The 11,541-nt window shown below is 41.1% G+C and overlaps 1 long non-coding RNA gene across 1 annotated transcript; it reads left to right on the top strand.

The window, feature by feature from the left end:
- Positions 1-1,796: 1,796 nt before the first annotated feature.
- Positions 1,797-11,029, top strand: LOC115183261 (uncharacterized). Its single transcript, XR_003874019.1, has 4 exons — positions 1,797-1,896; positions 3,751-3,894; positions 10,555-10,671; positions 10,997-11,029. It is a non-coding gene; the product is annotated as an uncharacterized LOC115183261 (long non-coding RNA).
- The last annotated feature ends 512 nt before the right edge of the window (positions 11,030-11,541 follow it).

Genomic DNA, 11,541 nt, shown 5'->3' with positions numbered 1-11,541 from the left:
GCTAATTATGTTCTGGCCCGCCGACTTTAACTCAGAAAAAAATTCTCCCGATGTCACGTCCTGACCATAGAAAGCTTTATTTTCTATGGTAGAGTAGGTCAGGGTGTGACAGGGGGGTTTCTAGTTTAGTTTTTCTATGTTGTTTTCTAGTTTTGTATTTCCATGTTGGGTTTTGTTTGGGATGATCTCCAATTAGAGGCAGCTGGTCATCGTTGTCTCTAATTGGAGATCATACTTAAGTAGGTGTTTTTCCCACCTGGGTTTGTGGGAGATTGTTTTTGAGTAGTGTATGTTTCACCTCTGCGTCACGGTTTGTTGTTTTTTTGTTCTTTAGTTTATGTGTATGTGTATGTATTGCATAGTTTCACAGTTCAATAAAATATGTGGAACGATAATCACGCTGCACTTTGGTCTGCTCCTCTCTAAGACAAACGTGACAGAATTTCCCACCACCAAAGGACCAAGCAACGTGATATGGACCTGTGGACTATTGCGGAGATTAGGAGGAGTATATCCAGGGCTTTGGAGGAATTTGGGGCAGGAGAAAAACGCCTCCCATGAGAACAGGTGGAGGCAGCGAGAGCGCGGCAACAAGGGAAGCACGAGAGGCAGACCCCCCCCCGGGGAGATTGGCACAGTCAGGTTGGAGACCTGAGCCAGCTCCTCATGCTTACCCTGGGGCGCGAGTGACTGAGCAAGCACCGTGTTATGCGGTGATGCGCACTGTGTCGCCAGTGCGCATTCACAGCCCGGTGAGCTCTGTGCCTGCCCCACCTACCAGGCCTCCAGTGAGTCTATCCAGCCTGGTACGCCCTGTTCCTGCTCCTCGCACTTGCCCTGAGGTGCGTGTCACCAGTCGGGCGCCACCTCTTCCAGCCCCATGCATCAGGTCTCTAGTGCGCCTGCCCAGTCCGGTGTGTCTTGTTCCTGCTCCTAGCCCTGAGGTGTGTGATACCAGTCTGGCGCCACCTGTGCCAGCCCCACGCATCAGGCCTCCAGTACGCCTTCCCAGTCCAGAGCTTCCGGCAACGTCCCCCAGTCCGGAGCCTCCAGCAACGTTTCCCAGTCCGGTGAGACCTGTTCCGGCTCCACGTAAAAAGCCTCCAGTGATGATCCATGGTCCGAAGCCTCCAGTGATGATCCATGGCACGAAGCCTCCAGTGATGATCCATGGGCCGGAATCTCCAGTGATAATCCATGGCAAGAAGCCTATAGGGATGATCCATGGCCCGGAGCCTCCAGTGATGATCCATGGCACGGAGCCGCCAGTGGTGATCCACGGCGCGGAGCCTGCAATGATGATCCACGGCGCGGAGCCTGCAGGGACGGCCCGCAGTCCGGAACCTCCTGAGACGGCCCGCTGTCCAGAGTCTTCAGCGACCGCCCGCAGTCCGGAACCTCCCGAGACGGCCCGCTCACCAGAGTCTTCAGCGACGTTCCGCAGTCCAGAACCTCCGGTGATGATCCAAGGTCCGGTGACACAAAAGCAGAGGGATCAGTGGGCGGAGAGGGGGTTACGCCCCGAACCGGAGCTGCCACCTCTGCTGGAGGATCCGCGGGATGAGAAGGTTCTGCGTACTGCATCAGAGGTTTAGGTGCATCCGGAGTCCGCACCTTTGGGGGGGGTACTAAGACAACCGTGACACCCGAAGCCAAATCTATTTGACAAACCCTGTTTTATAGTATGTCATGGCCTTTTCTGGCCAACTGCTGTTATGTTTATGATATACTATGGTGTTGTGTCACTAGACTTTGACCAGATATTATTGCATCCAAAGATCAACTGTAGCTAGAACATAGATACAGAGCCACTTGTTATCAGGAAGCTGCTCTCTCAGCACAACGGAAAATATCTCAATGACTTGACATGTTCTGGTTGTGAATTCAGGCTACAAGGTAAGAATCTTCCCAGGGATTATTGTAAAGTGTGTAGAGAAATTAAATGTATGGTGTTATTTTAGTATAGTGACTGACAGTAAAACACTCAGATCTAACAGTCCATTTCACCTGGGACAGCTACGTGACAGTTCAATCATACAAAATGGCGCTAACTGGGCGTAGGCAAGTCACATTCAATAACATATTGTTCATATATCGTATTATACGATTCATATATCGTGATTATTTTACCATTTGTAAAAATGTTAATGTATCATAGTTCTAAATCATCTTTCAGAATATCAGAACATTTGTTGTTTTCTAAACTACAATGATCTGCTTCCTGTGTAATTTGGTTTGAAACCACTGAACATACTTTTCTTAACATTGTTATTATGAACTGAATTCAGTAACAACATAATAATATCATACCTGTTAAACAAAGCAACACACTAGAATGAGAGAAATTATTAAAAGAGAAAGTGACTTATTAATATTATATTGTTGTTATTATTATTATTATTATTATTAGTTAAACTACATGGTGAAAAATATCAGTCACGACTACATGTTCATGTGATGCATTAAATCACCTGACTGTTTGTGGAACCGATGTGAAATGGCTAGTTAGTTAGCGGTGGTGCGTGCTAATAGCATTTCAATTGGTGACGTCACTCGCTCTGAGACCTGAAGTGGTTGTTCCCCTTGCGTTGTAAGGGCCTTGGCTTTTGTGGCGCGATGGGTAACGATGCTTCGTGGGGTGTCAGTTGTTGATGTGTGCAGAGGGTCCCTGGTTCGAGCCCAGGTTGGGGCGAAGAGAGGGACGGAACCTACACTGTTACATTTGGATATGTATCTGTTAGTAAATGTTTTATTTCTCAAAGAGATAATGAATAAAATAGAACAATTAACAGTCAAGAACTAGTTGTCACTGTGTTAACCACAACCAACATGCTGGATCTCTGTTTAGTTGTCACTGTGTTAACCACAAACAACATGCTGGATCTCTGTTTAGTTGTCACTGTGTTAACCACAACCAACATGCTGGATCTCTGTTTAGTTGTCACTGTGTTGACCACAACCAACATGCTGGATCTCTGTTTAGTTGTCACTGTGTTAACCACAACCAACATGCTGGATCTCTGTTTAGTTGTCACTGTGTTAACCACAACCAACATGCTGGATCTCTGTTTAGTTATCACTGTGTTAACCACAACCAACATGCTGGATCTCTGTTTAGTTGTCACTGTGTTGACCACAACCAACATGCTGGATCTCTGTTTAGTTGTCACTGTGTTAACCACAACCAACATGCTGGATCTCTGTTTAGTTATCACTGTGTTAACCACAACCAACATGCTGGATCTCTGTTTAGTTGTCACTGTGTTAACCACAACCAACATGCTGGATCTCTGTTTAGTTGTCACTGTGTTAACCACAACCAACATGCTGGATCTCTGTTTAGTTGTCACTGTGTTAACCACAACCAACATGCTGGATCTCTGTTTAGTTGTCACTGTGTTAACCACAACCAACATGCTGGATCTCTGTTTAGTTGTCACTGTGTTAACCACAACCAACATGTTGGATCTCTGTTTAGTTGTCACTGTGTTAACCACAACCAACATGCTGGATCTCTGTTTAGTTGTTACTGTGTTAACCACAACCAACATGCTGGATCTCTGTTTAGTTGTCACTGTGTTAACCACAACCAACATGTTGGATCTCTGTTTAGTTGTTACTGTGTTAAACACAACCAACATGCTGGATCTCTGTTTAGTTATCACTGTGTTGACCACAACCAACATGCTGGATCTCTGTTTAGTTGTCACTGTGTTAACCACAACCAACATGCTGGATCTCTGTTTACAGGGGTCAGTGCTCTAAAATGAGGCTTTCTGGGGAAAGGAAGGAAGGGGGCCCTGCCTCTAAAATGAGTCTCTCTGGGGAGAGAGAGGAGGGGGGCCCTGCCTCTAAAATGCATCTCTCAGGGGAACATGACAACAAAGCTAAGAGGTGAGATGACAATGTTGTTTAAGGACTTTGTTTCTAAAACATTATTTCCACCATTTTTTCACATTTGTTATTTTTCATCGGAAATGATTGCTTACGGGTCCTTCATGTGTCTGTAAAATATTGTTGTTGTAAGACTTTAATTCATAGATTTTTGTGTATTAATTTTTGTTTTGCAAAACGCTATATAGCTGGAATGAAATGTTTGTATCCTGTATATTTCACTGTGATATGTGGTTGTCTCACCAACACACACACACACACACACACACACACACACACACACACACACACACACACACACACACACACACACACACACACACACACACACACACACACACACACACACACACACACACACACACACACACACACACACACACACACACACACACACACACATCTTTACCAGTATACACACACATATCTATAGAATTTTAGCATGACACAATCATTTAGCCTACTGTTAATTATTGCCTAATATGTTGGCAGGAATAACTTTATTGTTCTTACTAATTCTGATCGTTGTTACAAGCTGAATTTGGACAATATATCCGTTATATCAACCCACTCTTCACTCCTGTTTAAACCAAAAAGGGTTCTGTCTTGCTTAATATACGGAACCACTAAAGTTCTACATAGAACCCTTATAGGAGGTTAGCCTGTCTGAGTATACAGTATATATAATATATACATAGAACCCTTTATAGGAGGTTAGGAAGTGTCTGAGTATACAGTATATATAGAATATATATAGAATCCTTTATAGGAGGTTAGGAAGTGTCTGAGTATACAGTATATATAGAATATATATATAACCCTTCATAGGAGGTTAGGAAGTGTCTGAGTATACAGTACATATAATATATATAGAACCCTTTATAGGAGGTTAGGAAGTGTCTGGGTATACAGTATATATAGAATATATATAGAACCCTTTATAGGAGGTTAGGAAGTGTCTGAGTATACAGTATATATAATATATATATAGAATCCTTTATAGCAGGTTAGGAAGTGTCTGAGTATACAGTATATATAATATATATATAGAATCCTTTATAGGAGGTTAGGAAGTGTCTGAGTATACAGTATATATAGAATATATATATAGAACCCTTTATAGGAGGTTAGGAAGTGTCTGAGTATACAGTATATATAATATATATATAGAACCCTTTATAGGAGGTTAGGAAGTGTCTGGGTATACAGTATATATAGAATATATATAGAACCCTTTATAGGAGGTTAACCTGTCTGAGTATACAGTATATATAGAATATATATAGAACCGTTTATAGGAGGTTAGGAAGTGTCTGGGTATACAGTATATATAGAATATATATAGAACCCTTTATAGGAGGTTAGGAAGTGTCTGAGTATACAGTATATATAATATATATATTGAACCTTTTATAGGAGGTTAGGAAGTGTCTGAGTATACAGTATATATAGAATATATATAAAACCCTTTATAGGAGATTAGGAAGTGTCTGGGTATACAGTATATATAGAATATATATAGAATCCTTCATAGGAGGTTAGCCTGTCTGAGTATACAGAATATATATAAAACCCTTTATAGGAGATTAGGAAGTGTCTGGGTATACAGACACTATATATTTCTCAAACATATGACTATTTTACACCATTTGAAAGATAACTCTCGTTAATCCAACCACGGTGTCCGATTTCAAAAAGGCTTTACAGCGAAAGCAAAACATTAGATTATGTCAGCAGAGTACCCAGCCAGAAATAATCAGACACCCATTTTTCAAGCTAGCATATAGTCACAAAAACCAAAACCACAGCTAAATGCAGCACTAACCTTTGATGATCTTCATCAGATGACACACCTAGGACATTATGTTATACAATACATGCATGTTTTGTTCAATCAAGTTCATATTTATATAAAAAAACAGCTTTTTACATTAGCATGTGATGATCAGAACTAGCATACCCACCGAAAACTTTCCTGTGAATTTACTAAATTACTCAGCATAAACGTTTACAAAATACATAACAATTATTTTAAGAATTATAGATACAGAACTCCTTTATGCAATCGCAGAGTCAGATTTTAAAATAGCTTTTCGACAAAAGCACATTTTGCAATATTCTGAGTACATAGCCCGGCCATCACGACTAGCTATTCAGACACTCGCCAATGTCGAGGCTCAGTAAACTCAGAATTACTATTACAAAAATTGGATTACCTTTGCTGTTCTTCATCAGAATGCACTCCCAGGACTTCTACTTCAACAACAAATGTTGTTTTAGTCCCAAATAATCCATAGTAATATTCAAATAGCTCCATTTTGTTTGTGCGTTCAGGTGACTATCCGAAGGGTGACGCGTGGGCGCATTTCGTGACAAAAAAATTCAAAATGTTCCTTTACCGTACTTAGAAGCATGTCAAACGCTGTTTAAAATCAATTTTTATGCGATTTTTCTCGCAAGAATAGCGATAATATTCCAACCGGACAACGTTGTATTCATTGAAACAGGTGAAGAAAAAGATGCAGTACTCTCGTGCCTGCACCACTAGGCTGACCACTCACAAAAAGATACTATACTTTGCCCAGAGACAGCAGAGATCCCATTCAACTTTCTGGCGCCTTCTGAGAGCTAATGGAAGGCTTAGAAAGTGTCACGTAACAACAGAGATACTGTATTTTTGATAGAGAGGCTACAGAAGGACCAGAAATTGTCAGACAGGCCACTTCCTGTATGGAAACTTCTCAGGTTTTGGCCTGCCATATGAGTTATTTTATACTCACAGACACCATTCAAACAGTTTTAGAAACTTCAGCGTGTTTTCTATCCAAATATACTAATTATATGCATATTCTTGTTTCTGGGCAAGAGTAGTAACCAGTTTAAATCGGGTACGTTTTTTATCCGGCTGTGAAAATACTGCCCCCTAGCCCAGACAGGTTAAGAGTGTGCTCCTAATCTCAGCTCGTTACCTGTATAAAAGACACCTGGGAGCCAGAAATCTTTCTGATTGAGAGGGGGTCAAATACACTGCTCAAGAAAATAAAGTGAACACTAAAATAACACATCCTAGATCTGAATGAAAGAAATAATCTTATTAAATACTTTTTTCTTTACATAGTTGAATGTGCTGACAACAAAATCACACAAAAATAATCAATGGAAATCGAATTTATCAACCCATGGAGGTCTGGATTTGGAGTCACACTCAAAATTAAAGTGGAAAACCACACTACAGGCTAATCTAAATTTGATGTAATGTCCTTAAAACAAGTCAAAATGAGGCTCAGTAGTGTGTGTGGCCTCCACGTGCCTGTATGACCTCCCTACAACGCCTGGGCATGCTCCTGATGAGTTGGCGGATGGTCTCCTGAGGGATCTCCTCACAGACCTGGACTAAAGCATCCGCCAACTCCTGGACAGTCTGTGGTGCAACATGGCGTTGGTGGATGGAGCGAGACATGACGTCCCAGATGTGCTCAATTGGATTCAGGTCTGGGGAACGGGCGGGCCAGTCCATAGCATCAATACCTTCCTCTTGCAGGAACTGCTGACACACTCCAGCCACATGAGGTCTAGCATTGTCTTGCATTAGGAGGAACCCAGGGCCAACCGCACCAGCATTTGTTCTCACAAGGGGTCTGAGGATCTCATCTCGGTACCTAATGGCAGTCAGGCTACCTCTGGCGAGCACATGGAGGGCTGTGCGGCCCCCAAAAGAAATGCCACCCCACACCATGACTGACCCAACGCCAAACCGGTCATGCTGGAGGATGTTGCAGGCAGCAGAATGTTCTCCACGGCGTCTCCAGACTCTGTCACGTCTGTCACGTGCTCAGTGTGAACCTGCTTTCATCTGTGAAGAGTACAGGGCGCCAGTGGCGAATTTTCCAATCTTGGTGTTCTCTGGCAAATGCAAAACGTCCTGCACGGTGTTGGGCTGTAAGCACAACCCCCACCTGTGGACGTCGGGCCCTAATACCACCCTCATGGAGTCTGTTTCTGACCGTTTGAGCAGACACATGCACATTTGAGGCCTGCTGGAGGTCATTTTGCAGGGCTCTGGCAGTGCTCCTCCTGCTCCTCCTTGCACAAAGGCGGAGGTAGCGGTCCTGCTGCTGGGTTGTTGCCCTCCTACGGCCTCCTCCACGTCTCCTGATGTACTGGCCTGTCTCCTGGTAGCGCCTCCATGCTTTGGACACTACGCTGACAGACACAGCAAACCTTCTTGCCACAGCTCGCATTGATGTGCCATCCTGGATGAGCTGCACTACCTGAGCCACTTGTGTGGGTTGTAGACTCCGTCTCATGCTACCACTAGAGTGAAAGCACCGCCAGCATTCAAAAGTGACCAAAACATCAGCCAGGAAGCATAGGAACTGAGAAGTGGTCTGTGGTCACCACCTGCAGAACCACTCCTTAATTGGGGGTGTCTTGCTTATTGCCTATAATTTCCACCTGTTGTCTATTCCATTTGCACAACAGCATGTGAAATTTATTGTCAATCAGTTTTGCTTCCTAAGTGGACAGTTTGATTTCACAGAAGTGTGATTGACTTGGAGTTACATTGTGTTGTTTAAGTGTTCCCTTTATTTTTTTGAGCAGTGTACTTATTTCCCTCATTAAAATCCAAATTAATTTATAACATTTTTGACATGCATTTTTGTGGATTGTTTTGTTGTTGTTCTGTCTAAAAACCTACCATTAAAATTATAGACGGATAATTTTTTTGTCAGTGGGCAAACGTATAAAATCAGCAGGGGATCAAATACTTTTTCCCCCCACTGTATTTCCTTCTTGCGTGAGAAGGCATCGCGGGTCGATGCTGGTTGATGAATGTGACAATGAATGTACGAGGAAAATACATTTTTCTCGTACAGAGGTGACTAAACTAATGTTCAGGCTTATTGAAAATCATTATATTAATGAAGTATAATTTCAAAACATGAACATAAAAACAGGTAATAATAAACATGAATCATCATTATATTACTTCACAGTATCCTGTTAAATGCTTTTTCAGTCCTTCCTCTTGCGTTAGCAGTGTGGAAAGGGACAGAAAGAAGCTCACACAGGAGTTTTCCTCTGAGGGGGAGTGGTGGTGTATCCAGGGAGAAAACTAAACTAATCTTCTGAAATATCATTTGTGGTCTTATGCTTCCATCTATTGGAACTATTTAGAAACTGCAGTATTATTCAATAATGTGAAATTCCTTACTAAAGTAGTAATTTCTCAGAATTGCAAAATACAAAATCTTCTTGGTCATTTTACCACTTAAAACCATAAAATAACAATTTATTGCATAACAAACAATGAAACTGACATAAACCAAAAACATCATAAGTTTAGCTAATTATATATCAAAATATATTTATTTAGATGGGTGACATTATCTGCCAAAGTAACAGCCCTGTAGACAAAGAAGAGCTCTCCAGTAGGAACCAAAACATTCAAAGGCCATTTTCTCAAAAGTGAGGTTACAAGTTTATCATCATTCAAAGCAGAGTTACTTTCCCATTGTTCCCCAACTGTAGTGTATGACATACCATTTTATGAGTCTCTGCTTTTATCCAATGTAAAAAACACAATTTCAAATTTTGCTACATAAGACAGAATTGAGCTTGTCGGTCACATTAGACTGTGTTGAACCTAGCAGTACCACTGATTTCTCTGAGAGGCAGATATATATTATTACTGTGTAAAACCTAGCAGTACTACTGATTTCTCTGAGAGGCAGATATATATTATTACTGTGTTAAACCTAGCAGTACCACTGATTTCTCTGAGAGGCAGATATATATTATTACTGTGTTAAACCTAGCAGTACTACTGATTTCTCTGAGAGGCAGATATATATTATTACTGTGTTAAACCTAGCAGTACCACTGATTTCTCTGAGAGGCAGATATATATTATTACTGTATTAAACCTAGCAGTACTACTGATTTCTCTGAGAGTGAGGCAGATATATATTATTACTGTGTTAAACCTAGCAGTACTACTTCTCTGAGAGTGAGGAAGATATATATTATTACTGTATAAAACCTAGTAGTACTCCTGATTTCTCTGAGTGTGAGGCAGATATATATTATTACTGTGTAAAACCTAGCAGTACTACTGATTTCTCTGAGAGTGAGGCAGATATATATTATTACTGTATTACACCTAGCAGTACTACTGATTTCTCTGAGAGTGAGGCAGATATATATTATTACTGTATTAAACCTAGCAGTACTACTGATTTCTCTGAGAGTGAGACAGATATATATTATTACTGTGTAAAACCTAGCAGTACTACTGATTTCTCTGAGAGGCAGATATATATTATTACTGTATTAAACCTAGCAGTACTACTGATTTCTCTGTGTGAGGCAGATATATAGCATTTAGCAAAAAAACATGATTTTTTGTCTCTCGGAAATGAAACCATCAAGTGATAGATTTTAAACAAATACATGTCTGTCATTGAACAATCCCATGCCATGATTAGATAGTGAAAAAACACACCAATCTCTTTCATCATTTCTTTAAACAATAAAAGCTAATTTATGAACATTTCTGAAAAAGGATATGTAGCATTTTGGAATGAAGCTCTTCTTATGTTTCCCCATCTGAGTTCAGAGTAGATGAGAGATGTAATGTTTGTCTCTGTTGTGTTGAAGACCAATCAAGCGGAAGAGACCAGCCTCCCCTGTACCCAGCTGTGTGTCCATGAAGAGTGTCCGGTCTATGACTCCTCCTATAGAGTTTAGAGAGGGAGACTTTTCTACTGAACAAAGGTAAGAAGAACTCATGGGTCATGGTCAGTGAGTTAAACAACACTGTCTCTAGTCATTTCTCCTCTCCAATTTTCCCATTTCTATTTGTTGTTTTCATAATCCACAGGCTAATCCTTTAGTCCATTTATATAGTCCTAAAACAATATTAAACAAACACAACGTTCCCTCCCTGTGTGTGTGAATGTGTGAGTGTGAGTGTGAGTGTGAGTGTGAGTGTGAGTGTGAGTGTGAGTGTGAGTGTGAGTGTGAGTGTGAGAGTGTGTGTGTGTGTGTGTGTGTGTGTGTGTGTGTGTGTGTGTACTGTAATCTCATGTTTTGTCTACAGAAACCAACAGGAGAGATCAGAGTCAGAGATTCTCAGTGGTCAGTCTTCCCAGAGTCATCAAACAGACCTGGACTCCATATTCAGTGTATGTGGTCCTGTTATGTATATTTGTTTTTGTTTACCTCAAGTAAAGTTGATCTGTCTATCATTCATTATTGTGTTAATGAGAAAGCATTTATTCTCTTGCTTAACTTATTTACTTGATTTATTTTAGTTGCTTGAAGAGAAAATTATGACATTTGTGAAGAACGAGCTGAAGATGTTCAAGAGGATTCTTAGTCCAGAACTCCCAGAAGGCTTTGAGAGTCAGAAGCAGGATAAGGAAGTGGTGGATGCTGAAGATGAGAAGCAGGAGAGCAGTGCCAGAGAGGGGGCTCTGAAGATCACACTGCACATCCTGAGGAAAATGAACCAGAAGGAGCTTGCTGACACACTGGAGAAATGTAAGATCTGTCTGCCTCATGTTGAATGCTGTTTTATAACATTTAAAAGCTGTAGCTTAAGTACAGCTAAAGTAGCTGTGTAACTCAATGATATTGTAGCAG

Source organism: Salmo trutta, unplaced genomic scaffold (assembly GCF_901001165.1).
Source record: "Salmo trutta unplaced genomic scaffold, fSalTru1.1, whole genome shotgun sequence".
Classification (NCBI taxonomy): Eukaryota; Metazoa; Chordata; class Actinopteri; order Salmoniformes; family Salmonidae; genus Salmo; species Salmo trutta.
This window is presented reverse-complemented; position numbering and strand designations above follow the sequence as displayed.